The sequence below is a fragment of the Aythya fuligula genome, chromosome Z (genome assembly GCF_009819795.1).
Source record: "Aythya fuligula isolate bAytFul2 chromosome Z, bAytFul2.pri, whole genome shotgun sequence".
In the NCBI taxonomy this organism is placed as follows: domain Eukaryota; kingdom Metazoa; phylum Chordata; class Aves; order Anseriformes; family Anatidae; genus Aythya; species Aythya fuligula.
The window spans coordinates 18,206-37,887 of NC_045593.1; the positions used below are offsets into that span (position 1 = coordinate 18,206).

General features: G+C 46.3%; 1 long non-coding RNA gene across 15 annotated transcripts; it reads right to left on the minus strand.

Moving 5' to 3' along the window:
* Window positions 1-1,977: 1,977 nt before the first annotated feature.
* LOC116500375 lies at window positions 1,978-19,072 on the minus strand. Of its 15 annotated transcripts, none has more exons than XR_004254290.1 (14): window positions 18,841-19,072; window positions 18,670-18,719; window positions 18,189-18,282; window positions 17,418-18,079; window positions 17,097-17,226; window positions 16,868-16,906; window positions 9,504-9,649; window positions 7,941-8,328; window positions 7,166-7,264; window positions 6,375-6,448; window positions 5,797-5,942; window positions 4,336-4,723; window positions 2,746-3,544; window positions 1,978-2,261 (listed from the first exon to the last, which is right to left on the minus strand). It is a non-coding gene; the product is annotated as an uncharacterized LOC116500375 (long non-coding RNA). The 15 variants fall into 15 exon arrangements; XR_004254288.1 differs by lacking the exon at window positions 1,978-2,261 and having other exon boundaries at window positions 2,519-3,544; window positions 7,941-8,042; window positions 8,161-8,328; XR_004254296.1 differs by lacking the exon at window positions 1,978-2,261 and having other exon boundaries at window positions 2,519-3,022; window positions 3,446-3,544.
* Between the last annotated feature and the right edge of the window lie 610 nt (window positions 19,073-19,682).

A 19,682-nucleotide genomic window follows, 5' to 3' on the forward strand; every position in this document is an offset into this window, starting at 1 on the left:
CCCCCGGACGCCTGCAGTACTCGTTTTCCACCAGCAGGTGGCGGCAGAGGGCGCCCGCGGGAGTCACCGCGCTATGCGCGCCCCTCGGCCGCCTGCAGTACCCGAATAACAGCAGCAGGTGGCGGCAGAGGGCGCCCGCCGGTGCCACCGCGCATGCGCGCCCCTCGGCCGCCTGCAGTACTCGTTCTCCACCAGCAGGTGGCGGCAGAGGGCGCCCGCGGGAGGCCTTGTCGGGCGGATCACAGCTCGCCTACTGTGCCATTCGGAGCTTGTGGCTGTATTTTTTCCAACGTATTTGCTACCCACACCCCGCGGGGCAGCTTGTCTTACAAAGAATTCTCTCTGTTAATATTCTCTTTAAGGCGGGCACGAAGCATCCACTGCTCTTCTAAGCAAGCAACCTTCCTTCTGTGCTCCCTTCGGGATGCAGGACTATGTGCACTCAGATTTATTCCACTCAGTTTTCTTCCCCTTTTCATTGGCACAGTCTCCAAGGACGCCTGGCTTTCTTCTCACAGACTCGCGTCCGTTTCAGTGTAAGGCATCTTTTCCCTCCGCTGCTCTAATCCAAATTCAAATTATCCAGATAAAACAATAGCGAGGTAAGAGAGAACTGGCTGAGTTCAAGTCACCATCTTTCTGTAACTAATTTAGCAGACAGCTGTACCACATCAGAGGAGGAGGTTTAGATGCTAACCAGGTCAGGCACATCACGGTCAAGTGAGCGCCCCCGGAATCACTAAAGAAACTTAAGGAAGAATCTACTAGAAGAAAGCTGTCTCCTCTTACCACCACCTATTTAAAAGATAGTGTAGTACAGGCAGTTCTACGTGCATAAAACCACATACACACAGTATACCTGACCCAAGTAAATTCCCTCTGAGAAGTCCACCATTAAGCAAAAGAGGTGTATTGTGGTGACATACAGCTGCCGTGTAATGATCCTGAAGGGATGAATCGCCCTATGTATTCCAAGGTACTCCTGTGGTTTTTTTTTTGTTTTTTTTTTTTTTTTTTTTTTGGTTTATTTTTTGTTTTTTTTTTCCCCCCCAAGTACGTTCAACGGTACAGATAAGTACGTTCCCGCTAAGAAAAAGAGTTCAGAATTGTTTATAACGAGTTCGTTCCACGTGTCACTTTCTCACTTAACGTAATAATAAAGATACGCTGCTGCTTTTGGATTTCATTTCCTTCTTGAATCTCACTGGTGTAATTCCAATGGTCAAACAACCTCTTCCAGAAAGACCAGCCCACTGCTTCACAGGAGAAGGAAAAGATGTCTCACACGCTGGCTAGTACTAAAAAGAGTAATGGGAAGAGAAGTTCAGGCCATCAACGTAAGTATGTTTCCCTGCCTCTTCTGCTGGCTGGTCAAGTGGAATCCTCAGGACAGCCCCAGTACCTTGTCAAGAGCTTCTTAACGCCAGCACAACTTCAACCTGTCTTTTAAAAGAAAGCTGTTAAAGGAGCAGGAGACTGTTTTTAAATGAGAACAACCGAAAATAAAATTATCTGAAGAGCCACTTACTACTGGCATATTACCGTTTAAAAGGAAAATATTAATTACGTGCAGGTGCTCCAGTCTTCGTTGCATTTTCTGTGATTCACAACATTACCTTTGAACAAAAGAGTAAGAGGAACGGAAGGGAGGATATTAACTCGGGTAACCAAGGATTTGGTAAGCTGGAACTTGGTGTCTTTAACACTTTAGCCTTGGAGCAAAAATGTACACCCTGTACAGGCTGAGCTGACTGATGAGGCAGGTGCTCCAGGGTACGTGCTACCGGGAGGTAAGTAACAAACACATTCCGCAGCTATTACCAGAAGTGGGGTTTCAGGATATGCAGACTGGTTTCACAAAAAATATTAGCGGTCTGTTGGTGACAGACAATTCGAGGAATTCAGCGCTGCCCATTACAGACTCCTCAGATCAGCACTTAACGAGAATTAATAAAACGGTTTTTTTTTTTTTTTATATATATATATATATACACACACACACACACACACCCACCTATGTTCTAAAAAATGTATACAGTTAAAATATCAAATTAGTGATCCGGTAACAACACTGTTCAAAACCAATCTCTTTTGTATGAACATTAAAATAAATGCACACTTTTAAAAGCATTTCTTTTTAGTGCTTCCAAAGCACAGCGTGTGCCAAGGCAAGGCCACCTGAAGAATCTCCGTCCTCCTCACGGGATGAAAGAGAACTGAAGTCAGGGACCTGGGAAGCCTCAGGTGCGCTTTCATAATGTCTGCAGATTAAAACAGAAGAGAGTCTGAGGTAGATTGTTTAGTAACCACCAAGTGGTAACAGTCACAGGGCTGTCTTTAGCTTTCATTAACACAACAGCAGTTTCTTTACTCTCGATCTACGCTGAATCTCAAGTTTAAAGGCATGGCTAGCAGTTCTCGGGAACAAGGCCCTCGTCTCTGTGCTGGCAACATGCAATATTACCAGTGCAGGTGTTTCTGGGAGTTTTGTTTGTTTGTTTGTTTTTTTATTGGGGGGGGGGGGGGGGGGGGGGGGACACACAACAGATGGGATCTCTCCACAATGCAGACACTGTGTGCATTTGACAGTGCCCCATTTTAGTGCGATCCACTGCCTATTGCACGTAAAACGGCTAATGACAGTATTCAAGTGAGTAAATTCTCACCACCTGCAGGAGGGGCAGCAATGGTTATTTTTTTCAGCCTGTTGAGCAAAGAGCACCCTCCACAGGAAAAAAGCCACACCTTTCATAGCACGTCCTTAAGGTTACAGCCCAGCTTCTGCCGATAGAGGTTCGTAAAGTTAAAGCTCTGCTGCTTCTTCTCGGACTCTGACAGTAAGATCACTTGACCGCCAGGATGGCGAGGGCAACAGCTACGTCCTCTTCCACTCTTCTGCGGCACAGCAAACTCATTCCCGGTCCGTATTCCTCTGGCTGGTACACTATTATCTACCGTTCACCTGATTAACTCTGTTGGGTAGGCTGTTGAACTCTAGCTCCTCTAGCGTTCTCTCTAAGTGCTGTATTAAGACACGATTTTTAAACCTAGGGAAGTAATTTCATTTCTTCTTCCAAAAACAGCAGTTAAATAACTCAGTATTATTTTGCCACGACAAACAGTATTAGCAGAGGCTCTCTGTTTCCAGCATGGAAGAGCTTCCCTCATTTCTGACATCAGAATGGCAAATTTAATTTGATACAGCCACCTTTCCCCAACCCACGCAAATTCTGGGTCTTTCTTCCATAACCACCCGTATCTTTCTATTTCACACTTCAGCTCTAGGTAACGACCATTTACTTCAGAAAATACAACGGCAGTTTGACCGCTGAAACTGTAATAATTTAAGTATGTCAAAACAAAACACTTGTTTTGGAAAAGACTGAGATTTGCTATCATGAACAACGTTAGCGTTTAACTCCGAATCATTCGTATCTATACAAACCTTGCTCCTTCCCTTATAGCAAATTCAATGAAATACTTCTGAGTTTCCATCCGTCCTTGTACGTACCTCCTCAAGAAGAGAGAAGATTTTTTTCACGATCTTAAAGAAGAGATCCAAACAGATATTAGAAACAGATCTTGTAAATGCATTTTCAGTAAATCTCAACAGCCAAAGGAAAAACAACAAAGCCTAGAGTTTCCCATTTCTGCATACAGTAATGCACGTAAGAAAAAAAAGCCAGCATACCAATAATTTGAAGTGATATCGATTAGCTGATATTCAAATGTAACGCTGAATTTTGTTCTCCTAAAAGAGCAGTATCTAGAAACACCTGCCCTTGGAAAATGCAGACTAGGTTTAATCAGCAGAGAAGCCTTGCATCTCCACGAACACGCTGCCATGATCAGCAGTTAATAGAAACAAAGGGATACCGAGCCATGTTTCAACCTAGAGCTGTCATTTTTGAAAGCAGAGGTTTAAGATAACTACTCTTTACAAGATGACCGATCTATGTGGAGCATGAGCACGATTGTCTCGTATAAAGTTTAACAAAAAAAAAAAAAAAAGTAGCGCAAAAGAATGAACCGGACACCTCAGATGTGAAACAACAGTATTTTTTCATTGGTTTCTGTGTTTTCTTCTCTGAACCAACTATGAAAACACGAATGGTGCTGTGACTAAGCCTGCTTAAGAGTGCTGCAGTAAGGACGGTGAGGATATAAAGTTGGACTGTGAATACATGTACTTACTTTCTTGTTCTTCCACTACTTGTGCACGAGTAATCAAAAATCATTCCAAATCTGAGGTTTTATTTTCAAAACAGATCCTCATTTCAAGAAAAAGTCTGCTGTACCCCTAGCCTATTTTTAATACACTAATAAAGAACTTACTTCTTCCACGTTTGCGAACCTCTTTCACCACTCTGATTTTAATATTCCCTCCAACATTGTAGGTGTTATTTTAAATCAATTTGGCACAGATTCAGAAGTAGACTCCATCACTCGTTTTTGGTCATCTCCAGCCACGCCGTAATTTAGAGGCCCTCGAACAAGTGCATTGGTACCAGGTTTACGATCCAAGCCATCTTTGCATCATTTAAGCAATTGAACTCATCATGTAGAGAGTCTAAGTCACCAGGTGACATTTCATCCTCTCCCTTAACAGCTGGAACCGAAGAAGCCATTTGCACAGACAAGCCATCAATTTGCTTTTCCAGCAACTGACAGTTTTCTGCTTTCTTCTCTCCATTACCATCTTGGACAGTACTGATACCAGTGTCTGAAAATTAAGAAGGAGCTTAGTAGTGCATATAACTGCAGGATCAAAAAACACAGAAGGACGTTATTCTGCATCCCTTCTTGTTGAAAGTACTGTGGAGAGAGTTACTCAGCACTGTCAGATCACTTCAGTAGTTTTATTCACCCTTTGACGCAACCACAGGAATGCCTCCTTTTGGGCTGCTACCGTCTCATATGACTGTCGTGAAGTTATTTGCTGTATTCCCATTTCAGTGACTAAAGTAAACTAAAGTTTCCCCTCCTTCCCCCAGTTCCAGCAAATTTTTCTTTCGACTCTGCTGCAACAGGTGGGTAAATTACTATTTGTGAGAAATTTAAAAATTTTTTTTTTTTTTTTTTTTTTTACACACTTTCCTTCCCCACTTCTCCCTTCCCCACTATAGAATACACAAATGAGAATTAAAAGCTGAAATGAAATCCTTGCTACCGCCAAACCATCGTGGTGAAAGGTTTCAGCACTTTTTAGAAACAGCTCCAAATTATTGCTCATTCAGGACTTCGTTACCTATAGCAACAGCCTGTTTGTCTAAGCCGACCAAAGAAATTCAGTCCCAATTAACTCTAAAAAACTTACGTGTCCTTTTGAATTAACACAGAAAGCACGGAGACCTTTTTTTTTTTTCCTGCACACTATGTCCATTTATGACCACACAAGTTCCTGTACTACAACAACTCCAACATACTTTTATTTGTTGGCATGCCTTTGAGGTTCAGATATGGTGACGGAGATCCAGCAGCACAGGGTGGCCCTTTCCCACCAACATGGTTTGTCACAACAGTGACTGTGGCCGTCGCAATAGCGGCGACGTGCTACGCCTTCTCTCTTTAGTGATGCTGGAGTATTGGGCTCTCCAGGACGCTTGATCTTATTCTGAGGCCCAGCAACAAATTTATCTGCTTCATCTATCATCGTACCCTGAAAAGACTTTTTTTTTTTTTAAATATAAGTAAAAAACAATTGCTTCGTCAATTCACTACCAGAGTATTTGCCTCCGTGTTACAATTCAGTTACTTTTCAAATAGTGATACAGCAGATAGCAAGACTTCTCCTACCTTCTCATCCTGTTTGAACAGACTGCCAAGTGTATGAAGAAGCCTTTTTGGTTGATCTGGATCAATCTCCCGAAGGGGTGAAGGCATCATTTTCAACTACTCCTGATGATTTCCCCTTTGAGCAACAGGAACGCCGTGAAGGCAGTCTGCAGCAGAACAAGGTATCTAAATTTAGTCTACCTTAAGACTAAGGAAATACAAGCCTCGCATGCTTCCATTTCCAGTGTTAGCATTTAAGATCTAGAAATCACTATTTCCTCCCTCTACAAAACAAAGGAAAAGCAAAAGGCAAATAAAGCCCCTCTTTCCTTTCACCATCACTATAAGAACATCTACTGCATCCTGTTGCACAGGAAAGCTCACCCATGAAACTTAATTTTCAAATTCCAAGCACGCACAACATGTTTTGTGACAGAAGGCAGAAATTTCATTCTTTTCCTTCGGAATCTAGGGAAGGACGACTGACCCAAGAAACGATGCAAAGTCTACTTCCTCTCCCACACCGAGGACAGAAACACTACACTTAGGTGAATTAAATAGCTGTACCAGAATATTAATAAATAATTGTGTCCATTTACCTTCATCCTGCCCCACGATATCCCTGCGTGTTTTCAGAAGATTGGTTCTCATTCCGGTTAGCTGATCTAGAAGACTGTGACAAGACATATCATATGCATTTCTGAATGCCCGTGGCTTCAAATCCTAGTTTTATAATAAAACAAGTAACTTTCAGTTAACCCGCGAGTTCTCACGCACAAAGAAATTGCTCTGTGGGCTGTACTACCGTTAACTACTAAAAAAAAAACAAAACAAAACAAAAAATTCCAAAACAACTTCAGACATTCTGAACGTATTCTGAAACAACTTTCTTTCCATCTCTCTGGAAAGAGCTTTCCTCCTATCTGTGACAAAGGAAAAAAAAAAAAAAAAAAAGTTGTGATCGCGGGAGTCGTTACACAAAGCCACACTCTGTGAATTCACTACTACAGTTAAGATCATTTTTAGTCAGAAATACCTCGGCAGCAATGCTATCACTGCAAACATAGCGTTGCCAAAAAAAAAAAAAAATTCAACTCAAGATATAGGAGAGGGCGAGCTAAAAGCACAAATAACATGACCGATGGAGGCTGCAACAACCACCTGGTAGATGGTTGTCCACAGCCCTCGGATTGCATGGTCGTCTTTCCTGACAAACGAATACTGGAAGAACAGAAAAGATACACCGTGTGTCCGCAAAAGCCTTCGGGGAGACTACTGAAAGGAAAACCAAACCAAAAAATAAGGAACAGCAAGTGGCGTATACGTCAGTTTTGTTAACAGAGCACCACTAATGTACCAGGAATTTCCACATTCTTCGCCCCTCCTCTACCTTGAAAATGTCACCCAATTCTGTCAGTGTCTTCACCATCAGCATTTATTTATTTATTTCGTTTTTCACGTGGACATCCGAGGAAAACATTTCGAGTCCCTGTCATCGAGGAAGAAGAGGGGGGGGGGGGGGAAAAAAAAAAAAAAAGATGAGGGGGGAAGAAGCACTGCCATTCCTTTCCTCGGTAACGCGAGCAAAAAGCTCAGGCGCTCAGCAACAACGTGCTTTGAAAGATAAAACACAGAAGAAACTGCACGTTATTTAGTCTCAGCTACAGAGTCACGTGTATTTGTACCTGCTCATTTATTCATCTGCCAGTGTATTTTAGTACAAACGCTACAGAACATAGAAACCGCAAGGTTACTACTACCTTTTGTGACCGACGCGATCTTTGGCAGGAACAGCTATCGAAAAAGAACCAACAAAATCCCCTTCGTCGACAGCCATCCGAACCTTTATCGTCTAACAGCAGTCCTACAAACATCCCCTGGGATGCTCAACTCCTGAAACTTTCTGTTCAACTTGAGGCAGAACAAGCCCTTACCCTGGGCACCTTCACCCAGCTCTCCACTGCTAGCAGAGTAGCACCCTGATACTGTCCAGGACGCGCTGCAGCAGCCTACTCGCTTACGCGTATTTACTGCAGCCTGGTTCGAGACGCGCACAGAGGGACCCACGAAAAATCCACCCTTTCCTTCAGGGAAGTAAATACATACATACATACGGACGACACGGTAAGGAAGAAAAGCTGAACACACAGCATGCGGTCCTTTACCGTGGGGCAGATCCAGCATCAGCACGAGGAGCTTTGGGGCACGTGAGCGATCATCTACACCGGCCATCGCGACAAGCCAAACTCACGCACACAAGCCTCGACCTAAAAACACAGAACACACTAAGTTCCTTTATAGCTTATGGAAGTAACAACCAGCATCTTAGATGCAGTTGGATAGTTGGATTGCATCAGCTTAGGGACTGCCTCCTTCAAAACGCACAGGGGGGTGGGGAAACCAGTCTTGGAAACCTGTTGCCTAACAGGAAGGAGACTGTTGTCTTCTCCTCCATAGGTGACGTTCTTCCAAGCATCGTCCTGCTCCTGGATTTTACCAGCCGCGACGGGATGGTCCTACCGGCGTGAGTCGGGAACGCTTCCCACGGGGTTTCTGTGACACTGAAGTAAGTTTTCCGCAGGTACAAGTAACGCAGCACGAGACGGCAAGGAAGCTAAGGCACCGTCTGCAGCACAGCACGTGTGCGATATTGGGCCTGAGGGGACCAGTCAAAGCCTGCAGTAATCGCTGAACAGGTGGGCAAGCAGGGAGCCCTACGGGAAACAAAGCTCACGTTCTGCAAAGCTCTTTTCCCGTCAAGAAGACGGCCTTTTCTATTCAGCGCATTTACTGAACTTTAGGCTACTTCCCATTCGCTTTGGCAAGTTAGCCTTTGCGTAAGCCAAGAGGTTTTAAACTGCCAAGCACCACTGATGGTTCTTGTTCTCCAACAACAGGGAATTTCAATCAGGGCACTCGTTAACAGGAAAGCCTGGCTCTGTTTCACACAAATCACGTACCTAAACCACGGAGACAGGAGTCTGCAGGAAGAACTCTTTAAAAGGTGAACTTAAAGAGAAGGATACTACTCATTTTTCCACAACTTCTGCAAGGACTGCGGCAAAAAAAGGCTGAACCAGGGACGTCTCTATCATCATCCCCTCTAGAATTCAGCAACTCCATACAGTTATGGGGCAAATACCACAGCCGCAGCGCAAGACAAACAAAGACCTCGAAGGTCACGTTTCTGCCTGCGTACCGAGTTCCGCTGGGAAGACCCCCCACCTCTGGAAAGACCCCCAGCCGCTCAACTCCCAAGCAACGTTGCCACGGCCAGTGCTTACGCAGAGTTTTGCTCTCTCTCGCTGCTCAGTACAGGCCCAAGGCCTCCTTTATTGCACACAGTTCAAGCAAAACTCTTGGGACATAACCAATAGACAGACAGACAGACAGAAATTGCCTCTCACGTCTGTCCTCACTGACCGCAACCAGCGTCCTGGAAAGCCCCGCAAGCACCGGTCTATTCCTAGGACAACTCCGAAAGCTGAGGCGGGACAAAGTTTAGCCTCTCGTACCAAAGACTGAGCAACAGACAGAGCCTGACAGGCCAGTTCATTCTAGGTCTAAGAGGCTACTACGACTCGGCAGGCACTACGTGCCTTCCTTCCCTTTGCGCTTCCCAGCGCCGAGCAGCTCGCGCTTCCGCAAATTCAATGAAGCCTTGGAGCCGGGGCTGCAGGAAGCTTACGAGCACGCCTTGATTCCACCCCGAGGTCGCTGCGACTTACCTGGGCAGTCGGGACGGACGGGCTGCTCTCTCTCCTGAGAACCCTGCGACCGCAGCACGCCAGCTGCGGCTTTCCTCGCTTTACCCGGTGCGCCACCTTCGCTCGGCAACAAACCCCGCAGGGGTCCTAGCGGCGGGGAGCTGCTTCTGCCCCGGTGAACCGCAGCACAAGGAGAGAGCCGGCTGTCAGGACGCAGGGAGAGGAAAGCCTCCGAGGCGCGGCGCGGCGCGGCGCAGCCCAACGATCAAGCGCAGCGAGGACCCGCGCCCGGCCTCAACACCCCCCGCCCCTCCCGGCCCGACGCTCCGAGGAGGCACCCCCGGAGGCTCTCGCTCGCCTCACCGCCGGCAACCGCGCTCGCCGCCAGCGGCAACCTGCGCCGCCCGGCGCGCACGGCCCGGCCCCGGCCCGGCCCCGGCCCGGCCGCGCAGCCCGGAGCCCACGTGGCCGCCCGGCAGCGCAGAACTACAGCTCCCAGCATGCCTCGGGACGGAGCACTCCAGCCAATCCAGAGGGGCGTCGGCCACGCGCACGCAACGGCACCTCCTCCTGCTGCCCTCTCTGCCCCCCCCCGCCGCCGCAGCCGCAGCCGCCCCCCTCTCCCCTGTCCCCTCTCCCCCAGCCCCTCTCGTGCTCCGAGCATCTCCAGCATTTCAGGAACTGGAACCCTGGAACCGCTGACGTCTGGCACGTGTCAGAAACGTGGCAGGAGACGTACTCTGCTGTCGCAAGGCACTTGCAAAGCCGGCCCGACAGCTGAAGCAGACTCACACAGTCCACCGAGCAACTCGGGGCCCCTGTTATAAATTAGACCACACAATTTACTGGTCTATTGAAATTATTTTATTAATCAAGTAAGCAGACACAAGCAAAACAGCGCTGGGCGGCTGGGGAGTCTCCGCTCCACCACAGCACGCACCTTCCCTTTCCAGGGTAGCTATTTTATAGCAGTCGAGTTCCAGCTTATCGAGACCTATTGAACTGGCTGAGGCTGCGCAGTTTATTGTTGAGAGGGGGGGTCGTTGTTCCTCTGCTGGTGTTCACACGTTGTGCTCGTATTCAGGTGGGGGTAATGAAGCGGCAGACAGGATGTCTGGTTTCACTCAAGGATGTGTATCCAATACTCCCTCCTGTTATCTGCTTGCTTTAATCCTCCCCTTTACCAAGGCCGTTAATTTGTACAACCTTATCTCTTCAGCAGTTTCTCCAAATTCCTCAAAGACAATGAACAAACCCCCCACTAATTTATCACAATCCCTCCTTTTTCTTTTTCTAACATATTTTGTTCATTGAATTTTTGCAATATTTGCTTGCTGAGCATTAAAGTTTCTGTGTCTTCCTTCTCCTGCTCAAGAAATTCATACTCAGCTCGCACGAGCATAAGATGAGCTGCCTCTAATCGGCTTTTCACAATTGCGATTACTCGATTGAATATACATGGTCCAAAAGTCAGTGCTAATATTAATAACAACAAGGGCCCCGCTATGGTTGATAGCAGGGTAGTAAGCCAAGGTGAGTAATTAAACCAGGATTCATACCAATTCTGACGAGCTTCATTTTCCTTTTTGCGTTTTTCTAATCCTTCCCTCAATTTAGTCATTGTATCTCTTACCACCCCAGTATGATCTGCATATACACAACATTCTTCACGTAGGGCTGCACACAGTCCTCCTTGTTGTAAGAAAATCAAATCCAACCCTCTACGGTTTTGGAGTACCACTTCGGATAATGACCTAACCGATTTTTCCAGAGCTGTTATTGATTGCTCTATACGGGCCAGATCCTCATCTACGGCAATGCGTAGAGAAGTAAATTCCTGGCTTTGTTTTATCAGGGAAGCAATTCCAGTTCCTGCACCTGCAGCCCCAAGGGCCATTAAAGTGGCTAAGGTGACAGCTGTAATAGGCTCCCTCTTTACCAGATGGTATTCAGCCACTGTGTGATAGGTATACATATACTCTTCAGTGTGGTATAGAATCCTTGGTATAATGACCACCTGTACACAAAAATCATGAGATATGCTAAACAATTTTAAAGATAGGCAAGGAGTGACTCCCAACAATGAACATACCCACCTAGTATTATTTGCAGGAATTAACCATTTGTGTGTTTGGTCCATTTTTTCAGTGGCATGGCATAGATCATTTTTATCTCTTGGAACTGTGCCGATACATCTACCTTTTCCTGTAACTTGAGTCAGAGTTATCCCGATTTCCTGACCCCAACTGCACTTGGAAGGATTTGACTCATTTGAATATTCAGGCCTCCCCATATCTCCTATAGCTTCATAATATGGGGGCTTAACGCTTACACATAGCCAGCATCCTTCAGTTATCTCAGGATTAGTTTGATTTAGTACCTGGAAACTAGCATTTATAACTTTCCACATACTACTCTCGGGTACAACCCCTTTCCTTTTTACAATGCTAGGAAGCAGTGTGGGAAAGGATAACTTTGTCGTCTTATTAGAAAACACTGTAGTAGGTTGTGCAGTCCCAGGTATCTTTACAGTCTGGGCAACCAAACCTTCCCCTAATAACTCTTTATTAGGCCCTACTACCTTGGATATCTCGGGTTTTTCCTTCTTTATTAATATGAGTCCTCCCCTGTCAGTTCCGTGTTCGTAAAATCTGACATTTTTCCTAGTACCCAGCTAGTATCGTCCGAGTTTGTTATATTTATATATAGAACCTTGCAAATTTCTTTATTTCCGTGGAAGGTTCCTGTATACCCTATACCATGCCCTCACCACCTGTAACGGGGATCCAATTGTCGGTTACAACTTTGCAGCCCATATCCCACTTGTAAGAATTTATCCCGACCAGCCCCAAGTGTGCAGTCTGTAGCAATGGTTTCACACCCCCGGTATGCACAATAATACACGTTCAGGCATTTACAGTACCCCCTTCCCAGGTTAGAACTTGGGCAGAAATAAAATCCCACATATTCCCAGCATCGGGGCCTCGAGCCCCCCCCGATGTTATCTGGGTTGCAATAACCTGTTGATCTTCGAATCGACTTAAAGTCCATTTAAAAGGTTGGTGGGGGTGGTGTTGAGTCGCTATGCAGGATGAAATCACTGCGAGAACCCCCAAATACCGATAGGAATGGCTGAGGCCCATGTCTTTCCCCACTTATTCACTCCTCTGCCTCACTCGTCAGTTGGGTTGCAGCCAACTACGAGGTTTTAGTTCTTCTCGGCAGCAGTAGTGTTCTTCAGGGGAGAGCCTCTACCTTAACCCACGGTACCTATCGAGTTCGTCACAATGTGAGCTTCAGGTCTTTGTTTCCTGGAGCGATCTCCCACATCTTGTCACAGGTGGGTCCTTTAACACGGCTGGCATGTGTCCATCCTTTCTCCGCAGTCCAAACGGCTGTTTCTGTAGTAAGCAAAACAACATAGGGGCCTTCCCCATCGTGGTGTTAAAAAGAGTCTCTTTCAAAGTCTTCATTAGAATTGAGGGTGATCAAGTGGCAATTCCAAGTCATAGGGCATACTATATAGCATTTCAAAAGGAGAAATTCCTACATCAGTTCCGGGCTGCATCCATATGTTTAACAGTGCAAGGGGGAAGCATTTTACCCAAGAAGCCTTAATTTCCAGCATAAGTTTTGTTAGTTGTTTCTTAATTTCACCATTCATTCGCTCTACCTTTCCAGAAAAGGAGGGGTGCCAGGGGCTGTGAAAATCCCACTCAATCTCTAAGGCCTGCTTTAATCCTTGCAGTAAAACTTTACACTCATTCAGTCACATGGTCAATTAGGACAAACAAGTAACTCAGTAAAGTCTACCTGTATACTTTGGAAAGGTCAAAGCCCTGGCTCCCGTCCCCCTCTAGATAGGTTACAGAAGACCTTTTTTATTTACCTTTTGACATATGGTACATCCTCTGCATGTGTGCTTCCCTAAAGTATATATTCCTACACAGACATGCTTTCTTAGAACAACATCACACATTGCTTGCACCTCCCAATGACTCTTCTGATGTAAAACAGTTAATATTTGCCTCATTATCACTTTATTCAGCATTTCTCTCCCATTGGGGAGTATCCATTTTCCTTAAAATGATCCACATATTTGTAATATTAATACCTCCTTGGGAGGTTGTAATTGCTCCAAAACCTTTTTTAGAATTTACCCAAATAGATAGGTGGCCCTGTAAACCCCTGAGGTAAAATTGTCCACCTATATTGTTGCTTCCACCCCCATTTCAGAGTCTTTCCAGTCAGAGGTGAATATACGTTTGCTCTCAGGGCCTGAGAGCACTTCATTAATAACACTGTTATTCCAGTCTAACAATTTACTATTTGAATGCCCAATTTAATCATCAAATCCCTTCCCAACAAGTTAGTTTCCGCCTTGGATACATACAATAATTGCCCCGTGATCATTTTATCCCCTGGTCTCAGCTTAGTATTCCCCAAAAGTGGCACTGTTATCCCAGTACCTTCTACCCCCATCACATTTAGGGTTTCATTAGATAATTTAATCCCTGAAGCTTTACAAGTCAGTAATGACTTAGCTGCCCCAGTGTATTGGGTTTGCTGGCAAGGTTCGGGGGGGGGGGTGTGTGTGTGGGGGAGTGGGAAACTGCAGTGGCAGCCCCCGTGAGAAAAACCCAGAAACCTCCCCGTGGTAGGTAAGGGACAATTTCATCTGGCCCCAAAGAGGACCACTGCTGCCCAGAGCCAAGCCATGAGCAACACAGTCCGTGCCTCTGTGACAGCACATCCACGAAAACAAACAGACAAAGAAACGAACAAAACCCTGCTGCTCAACAGCAGTTGGGAGAGCGAGAAACCCCCCCGCAGACACCAAAGTCAGTGCAGAAGGAGGGGCAGGAGGCGCTCCAGGCGCTGGAGCTGAAGCCCCCCTGCGGCTGCTGGAGAGGCCCCTGGTGGAGCAGGCTGTTCCCCCCCTCCCCGATGCTTGGGAAACTGAACAAACATCACAGCAAATATGCAAATATACCAAAACTTCTAGACTGTTACTTAGATAATGCCTACATCACCTTTCCCTGCTCATTCAATTTCAAACAGCTCTGTTAAATACTACATGCCACACCTTTAACACCTTCAGCAACCCTTTTAACACTTCCTTTATCTTTCTCAAGCCCGTACTTTTCTAATACCAACACCAAAGGCTCAGTCAGAGTCCAACTTAATTCCATACCTTTTCCCTCCAAGATACTGAAACAACATATCAATCAATATACCATATTTCATCCCATTTTCCTTCTTTCCACAAAAACAACATTAACTGTAATATGGTGTTATAATTAATAGTTCCATTTAGGGGCCACTCCGCTCCATCCTCTAGTTTATAAAGTGGCCACCATTGATTACAATATTTGATAAGAGTTCTTTACTTTCTGTACCCTCTCACCCCACTATATCCCTCCAATGTGTTAGTATACACCCTAGGGGGCTTTTCCTCGGGGTTTCTTTGCTTTGAACATTTCCTATTGTTATCTACATTGGTTAATATTCCACTGTTTTCCTAGAAGCTCTTTACTAGTCAATCCCAATCCCTCCAAAATTCACAATATATAGATACACAAATAAAATCAAACCACTGTAAATTAACTGCCTGTTGACAATTACACTGAGGACATTTAAACCTGATGAGCCAATAATATGCCTGGGCAAATTTTGTTCCCTTAGACATACACCTCAATGGCAGTTCTTATATTTACATATTTACATATTAACATATGAATAAAAGAATACTTTAACAAAAATGCCCGGGCTTTTATATATACAATATACAATGTACAGTTATTATTCCAGTTAGAATTATTCCTCAACACTTGCAAACACTATGCCAGTTGCCATTAAAGCTTGCTTACCGTCCTCCTGTCCTTTTCTTAAAATCTCGGACATCCCCGGAGTTAATGGGGATGGCCACATATTCCATTCCTGGCTGGGGTCCGCCCAATTACTATTTCTCGTAGGGGATATAATCCCTCCCTTAAAGCAGATTTCTGATTTCTTGCCCTGCTTCTGGTTACCGGCCCCTGTGTTTCATGATCCGATTCAAATTCTCCTGGATTAGCTAATTCGGGGAGTCCATTAAGGACAGGAGCCGTTGGTGCGGGTGGTGGAATATAGGGCGGGGGTGGTGTCGGGACTTCTAAGTCCTTTCTCTTTTTATCCCGCCCTCCTTTTTCTTTTAGAGGATATAGATGCATCCTCATATCTGAATTTATCCAGAGGTGCGCATACTCACTTTCTTCTAGACTAAAGGGTTCCTTTGAGTTTACATAAATATTGAGGCCTGACAAACCCAATCTTCAAAAGACCCAAATACAGGCCAGTAAAGGTGGTCTCCTCGAATCTGTTTACCATCCCAAACTTCAACACAATAATGTATCATTTTTACTTTATTCCTTCCCCGCCTAAAAGGGGAATCCTGCCAATTTTTAATCATTAATCCCGGGGTAACCTAACATCAGACGTTACCCCACCCATGGGACCAGAAGGCTTACTCTTCTTCTGTCCCATCTTCCAGAGTGCCCTCACACGCACACACACACGCTCCCCCTTTTCGTGGCCCAGTCCCTCGCGGGATGTGGGAACCGCACTACCGAGGGGTCCGCTCTCGCTTCGTCCGCAATTGGACGTCTCAGTTGTCACACTCTGGGAAACCCAACCCCAACCGAACGGAACACTGGCCTATACTTACCCACCCCGTGGGTCTTCGTTCGGGCTTCGTGCACAAAGGTTGCCTGGGGTTTACCGGTTTTATTTGCTTGTGTCTAATTTTGGGTTCGTCGGTGAAGGGTTTGAATGAAAGTAGTCCTAGCGAAGGCCGCTGAAATCAGCGGGGCGCCCCCTCCGAAGGTCTTTCAATCAGATTTGCCTTCATCCGAGTCACGGCACCAAATTGTTATAAATTAGACCACACAATTTACTGGTCTATTGAAATTATTTTATTAATCAAGTAAGCAGACACAAGCAAAACAGCGCTGGGCGGCTGGGGAGTCTCCGCTCCACCACAGCACGCACCTTCCCTTTCCAGGGTAGCTATTTTATAGCAGTCGAGTTCCAGCTTATCGAGACCTATTGAACTGGCTGAGGCTGCGCAGTTTATTGTTGAGAGGGGGGGTCGTTGTTCCTCTGCTGGTGTTCACACGTTGTGCTCGTATTCAGGTGGGGGTAATGAAGCGGCAGACAGGATGTCTGGTTTCACTCAAGGATGTGTATCCAATACTCCCTCCTGTTATCTGCTTGCTTTAATCCTCCCCTTTACCAAGGCCGTTAATTTGTACAACCTTATCTCTTCAGCAGTTTCTCCAAATTCCTCAAAGACAATGAACAAACCCCCCACTAATTTATCACAGCCCCCACTGCTGTCCACTCACCCTCATGCTTCGTTCAAGCTTCCGTGCCTACGCCCTGAGCTACAAGAAACAAAGAGAGAAGGTCACATCCACAATGGATACGCAAACAGTGCGGCACATGCAGAGGACTCAAACACAGAGACCAGAGCCAGACAAATAAAACAAACAAACAAACAAACAAACTGAAGTCCACAAATGCCACAAGGCCATGAATGCATAGCAGCCCCGGCAGGGGTAATGGCAGACATACCCTTTGCAGATGAAAAAGGTGACCCTGCTCAGTCTCTTGGTAATACTGCACCAACGCGGTCAAGCCTCTTGTAGCACGTCATCAAGCTGGTTTTAGTCCTCTGGAGAGTTACACAAGTGGGTTGATTCATCTAGAGATTAAAATACAGATCAAACACAGGAGCGTATCATCCCACCATCCCCCAAAAAAAAGTGAGCCAGCAACCTCTGCTAAATATCCCTCTATGAAGTGAACTCCAAGCCCTTAGAATTCCAGAAATCCATAGACTCCAGCCTGCCTAGAGAACCCGGCAACTGACTGAAGGAAAAACAAAGCACTTACCCCCAAAGAGCAGCCCAGGCAGAAGGAGCTCTCTGACGGCATACTTGGGGCTCATATACCTTTTGGTCCCACCCAGCACCCAAACCCAATCACCTGGGAAAGGGGAGGGGCAAAGCACATGAAAGTAGAAAGAGGAGGAGCGGCAGCTGTGGTTTATTTACTTATTTATAAGGCTTAGCTCAACAGCATGCAGAGGGCAGACAGGAGAACTGGGGTGTTTCTAGAAGCAACAATCCCCATGCTTTCGCTGCAGCTTTGAATATTGAAAGGACAACACAACCAAGCAAGTAACTGAAGCTTTTTCAGCTCGAATTAGCTCAAACTTTTATTTACGCAGAAAGAAAAATCTAGGAGCAGAACAGATTATACGCCAACAAAATCAATTCCGTTCCACTCGCAGCAAAAATCACTTACTTCAGCAGGCTATCTGAGAACCAAAAGGCTATGCTGATGGGTCAAAACACACTACAGGACACTGGGGCCGGGCCCTCCGCTGCACCCACTTAAAACCCATCCCTACACTCACCAAGGTGCAACCCCAACCCGAACACAGACGCAGCATTTCAGCCTCAACACAGTTTCCAGAACTGCTGGAAAGCAAGCTTCATCCTCAGCGAGGCGTGCTCAGGCTGCACAGGAGGGGGCTTCGGGCACCTCTTTGCCTACCGAAGAAGACCGCCATCAGCACCTGCTTTGTTCCGATCCTAAAGGCTAACATCACAGCCCACGTCGCCTGGGACACCTGATAAACAGAAGAGAAAGCAGCCATACCGTTTTCAAGCCGTCCCTGCACGTGTCGCTCCTCGATGATCTGCAACCTCTTCTCAAATCCTCAACCGCTTCTGTGGAGAGCCTGCCATGGCACCTGCAAAGCAAGACCCTTCGCAGTCACCTCGTGCTACTTGGCAGTTCTGCTCCAATCCAGCTCACAAACAGCCCGCCCTTCCCGTGCTGCTCTTCAGAGTGCAGCTTGGCCCCTCTGAGCCTGTGCGACACACCTGTGAAACAAAAAGAAAAGCATAGGCTGAAGCAGCATCCAAAGCCACAGCACAGCTGGGACAGTTACTCTCATCTGCTCCCTAACCTCTGCTCCCTCACCTGCCCTCGAGGCAGATGCTTCCATCTGCTCTCTTAGGCCAGCTACAACACACCTCTGAAATATAAACAGGATTTTTACTGTACTTTGTGCAGTTAAGTAACTGCAGTGACAACTGCACCCCTAAAGTACCTGCTACATCTGTTCATCGCTCACCTTGCCAAAAGCAGCTCCGGTCAAGTCCCGCGTTGTACACTGTGTTTCAGCTTTAACAAATGAAAACGGTCACAAGATAATCATTCAGCTGCCAGCATTAGCACCCATCCCTCAACAACACAAAGGGACCCCGTTTACAATATTATCATTTCAAAACAGCAGCCCCCATACCTCAGCACACCTCAGAAGTAGACCAAGCCAGTCACCGAGCTGCCTACGGAGCGCTGAACAGTTCCGGAAGGAGCTCTTTCCTGTGACAGGTTCCTCCAAAGGTTTACACTCTACTGGGGACAGGAGAGAAATAAAAATAAAAGTTTCAAAAACCCCTTATCTGTAAGCTTTCAAGATTCCACAGACCTCCTCCTCAAGCACACCGTTCAAGCACTATGCGAGCAGCTGCTCACAAGCAGATATACTCTTCCCCCCCACACGCACATCTGACAAACACCACAGAGATGACTGTGCCTGCTGCCCTTCAGTACGTGCGCAGAGGCAGACCAGATGTCTTCGCCAACACAGTCCGGACAATGTATTAGCACACCCATGCACTGCCACGTTAGCTGTCATCACTAACTGCCAGGCAGGACAGCTCCAGACCAAACACATACACACACAGCCACGCCACAAACACTACAAACAAAACACACAACACAAGGCGCAAGAAAAAGTGACCCCCGGAGGGAAGCCCTATGGCAACAGCAAGTCACAACAGGTGCTCTGCACCAGACCCTAGGAGAGACTCAAATGTCACGACACGCGACTGGAAGACACTGCCAGAACTGGGATGATGGAGGCCTAAAAAGCCTGCCTTCAAGACAAGAGACCAGAAGGATGGGGACTGAAAACCCCATATGATTCAAAGATTGAAGCCGAAATTCCTTTAAGCGGTATATTCTTTATTGCAGCGCTGGATGCACGGGGGGATCTCTCCACCTATCGTGCATACCCAAAGCAGAAAGCAGTCTTGAATTTATACAATCAATCTATCAAGATTCTACCGGCGCCTATACATA